Source organism: Cebus imitator, unplaced genomic scaffold (assembly GCF_001604975.1).
Source record: "Cebus imitator isolate Cc_AM_T3 unplaced genomic scaffold, Cebus_imitator-1.0 Scaffold118, whole genome shotgun sequence".
NCBI lineage: Eukaryota > Metazoa > Chordata > Mammalia > Primates > Cebidae > Cebus > Cebus imitator.
In genome coordinates this window covers 3,194,482-3,198,641 of record NW_016107433.1, presented here as the reverse complement: position 1 = coordinate 3,198,641, position 4,160 = coordinate 3,194,482, and positions in this window count along the sequence as shown.

Here is a 4,160-nt window from a genome sequence, read left to right as displayed (position 1 = left end):
GCTGAGGCAGGAGAATTGCCTGAACCCAGGAGGCGGAGGTTGCGGTGAGCCGAGATCGCGCCATTGCACTCCAGCCTGGGCAACAAGAGCGAAACTCCGTCTCAAAAAAAAAAAATGCTTTCTTTAGCATTGGACTGGCCTCGGAAGGTCAGAAACTATGTGTTTCAGTGGGAGAATCCAGAGACAGATATGACCACCCAGTACAACTGGACCTGGCTTCCCCAGGGGTTCAAGAACTCTCTCACCATCTTTGGGGAGGTACTAGCCTGTGACCCCCCAGAAGTTTCTAAGGACTTACGTTGCATGCTGCTCCAATAGGCTGGTGACCTTTTACTGGAAAAGCCCCACGGCAGTCGGATGCGCTAAAGGAAGAGATGCCTTACTTGGAGGACTGTAGGTATAAAGTGTTTAAAAAGAAAGCCCAGATTTGCCAACAGCAAGTGCAGTATCTCGGGTTCGCCATCCAGCAGGGAGAGTGCAGCCTGGGAGCAGAGAGGAAACAAGTCATTTGCAACCTGCCAGAACCCGAAAATCAAAGGCAGGCGAGAGAGTTCCTGGGAGCTGCGGGTTTCTGTAAATAGTGGATTCCAGACTTCGCAGTACTGGCCAGACCCCTATATAAAGCGGTGGGGAGACAGAGGACCCTTTGAATGGGGATCCCAGCAGTGGCAGGCCTATCAGGAACTAAAAGGAAAACTTTTGTCAGCCCCAGCTTTGGGGCTACCCAACTTAACAAAGCTTCTCACACTGTATGTGTCAGAAAGAGAAAAAATGGCAGCTGAAGTTCTAACATCAACTCTGGGGCAAAATTTAAATATCAAAGCACCCTACACAGTAGTGACTCTAATGAATACCAAAGGACATCACTGGTTAACAAATGCTGGGTTAACCAAACACTTGAGCCTGCTAAGTGACACTCCCACATCAGTACCACCTTTGAGGACTACAAAACCTTAAACCCTGCCACTTTGCCCCCCGGTGTCAGAAGGCCTGATTGAACACATCTGTGTTCCAGTATTGGACTCAGTTTCTTCCAGCAAGGCCGATCTTCTGGATCAGCCATGGTAGTAGACTGGGAGTTGTGTGTGGGTTTAGGCAGTTTTGTTAATCCACGAGGAGAAAGGTGGACAGGCTGTGCAGTGGTAACCCTGGACCTGATCAGGACTGTGCCGCCACTGCCTCAGGGTACTTCAACTCAGAAGGCTGAACTTACTGCTCTGACCCGGGCCTGGAACTGAGTGAAGATAAGATGGTGAACTTCTTTTTTTTTTTTTTTTTTTTAAGATGGGGTTTCACCACGATGGCCAGGCTAGTCTTGAACTCCTGACCTCAGGTGATCCACCCACCTCGGCCTCCCATAGTGCTGGGATTACAGGCGTGAGCCACCGCACCTGGCTAAGACGGTGAACTTCTATACTAATTCCCGGTATGCCTTTCTAACTCTTCAAGTACATGGGGTGCTGTACAAAGAGAGAGGACTGTTAAATTCAGGAGGGAAATGACTTTCTCCAAGCAGAAGGTGGTGCGGATAGACAGCTTAGGGAAAATGTGTCAGGAAACAGAATTACAGTGGGTGCGGGCACTTCCCTTGGTGTTACTCAACATTAGATGCACTCCTGATATTCCCCCTATGAAGTCTTATATCATAGGCTCCCTCCCACACGGCGGGCACTCCCGGGAACTCCTCAGGAGTGGGGAGAGATTGAGCTAGGACGACAAATACAAGCTCTAGGAAAAATCACTCAGGATATTTCAATCTGGGTAAATGAAAGATGCCCTGTAAGCTTATTCTCCCCAGCTCACCCTTTGTCACCAGGTAATCATGTGTGAATAAAGGACTGGAATGCAGTCCCTCTGAAGCCACGGTGGAAAGGATCCCAGACCATGATCCTGACCACTCCTACAGCCATAAAGGTAGAGGGAACCCCATCCTGAATCCATCACATCCTCTTCAAACCTACAGCAACTGAAAATTGGGAGGCTAGACCAGACCCGGACGACTGCAAAATCACCGTAAACAGGACAACAAGCCCTGCTCCAGCCACATCCAGGAAGCTGGCTGGTCCACGCACGGCCGGAGCATGAGGAACTTCATCGTGGGACTTCTTCTTAATATTTGGACTTGTACAGTAGGGACATTAACTAATTTTGGAGAATGCTCACAGTGTGTGCACCAGGTTAAGGTAAAGTTACTGCCATTCTTTTGTCCTACAGTTAGTATGAATGTGCAGGGTCGCAGAAGGGAACTTGTTTATATAATGCTACTCAGTATAAGGTGTGTAATCCAGGGGATGGACAGCCCGATGTCTGCTATGACCCATCAGAGCCCCCTACACATATGACTTTTGAAATTAAACTCCTAACAGGGCGAGGGAACAGTCCTACTAAGTCAATAGGTAAAACAGAGGAGAAGGGAAGCCCAAAACAGGTCACCTTAAGGTTTGATGCCTGTGCAGCCATCAGTGCCAATCATTCCAGTGGCGGGGGGCTGTGGTTCCCTTGAATGGGAACGAAGTTACACAAAAGAGCTTAAGTATATCTGCCAGAAAACCTACCGTGCTGGTGCAATAAATGTATTTTTTTGGTCACACAACATCTGGGCCACTTGGAAAAATAATACAAGTAATACTGTTCACCTTGTAAAAGGGAGGGACGCGATTCCAGGGAGTAATGTCCCCTGTGTCTCGGGACATTGTAACCAGTAGAGTTAATCACGAACCCCCAAGACCCTAAATGGGAAAAAGGGGAGAGTGTAATGCTAGGAATTGATGGAAACGGGCTTGATCCTGGAGCCAGCATCCGGATTCAGGGAAAAATCCAAAAACGCTCAGCCCAGCCAGTGTACCAACCCTTCCATGATATATTAAATAAGTCAGTGCTGGAACTTCCAAAAAAGACAAAGAACTTGTTCCTCCATCTTGCTGAAAATGTGACCCATTCCCTTAATGTCACTTCTTGCTACGTGTGTGGGGGAATTACCATGGGTAATAGGTGGCCATAGGAAGCCCGTGAGTCAGTACCCTCTGACGCTGTCCCCGACCTGACCTCAGTTCAAAGAATTCAAACGAACAGTTTCTGGGTTTTAAAGGTTTCAAATATTGAACAATACTGTTTGGCCAGAGAAGGAAAAGCCTTCACTGTTCCAGTAGGAAAGCTTAGCTGCCTAGGGCAGCAACTGTGTAATGGAACAGTGGACACTCTTCCTGGTGGAGCTCAAACTACAGAGAGAAAAATCCCGTTCTAAAATTTCCAAAATTACAGAAGGCTTGGAATTGTCCTGGGTATTGAAGAGACTAGACAGCCCCAGCTTGGTTGTACTGGATATGTGGACTTAGAGCATACGTACAGCTGCCTGAAGGATGGACAGGTAGCTGTGTCACTGGGATCATTAAGTCTTCGTTTCTCCTATTGTCTGCCAAGGCAGGTGGGCTGTTAGGACATCTAGTCCACCCCACCCGGGAGAAAAGAAGTCTAAAGATAGGTGAATGGGAAAATGATGAGTGTCCACTGGAAAGAATTATTGATTATGGGCCGGCCACATGGGCGGAGGATGGCTCATGGGGACATCAGACTCCTGTCTATATGCTCAACCAGATCATCCAGTTGCAGGCTGCCTTGGAAAGCCTCGTTAATAAAACGGGCAAACCTCCGTCCATTTTGGTCAGACAAGAAACTCAACTGTTAAATGCGATTTATCAGAACTGGTTGGCCTTAGATTATTTGCTAGCAACTGAAGGAGGAGTCTGTGAAAAATTCAAACTAACAGACTGCTGTCTACACATAGACGACAGGGTCAAGCAGTTAAGGATATGACCAAACCAGCACACCTGCCTGTGCAGGTAAGGCGCGGATTCAACCCCGAGTCCTTGTTTAAAGATTGGTCCCCAGCCTTGGGAGGATTAGAGAACCTCATCATAAGTGTGGTAACAATGCTAGGTGTTTGTTTGCTACTCCCGTTTTCTTCCCTTGTTCCTCTAAATGACTAAGAAATTCATCACTGCTGTAATAGACCAGAGAACCACATCACAAATGTATTATATGCATCATTTTCTTCAGAGGATCATGAGAGTGAGAACTCTCACTAATGTTATAGGTGAGATTCTCAAAGCTGGTAGTGAAGAAGGAGACCTAAGCATCTAAGACCACCTCCCCCTTAACCT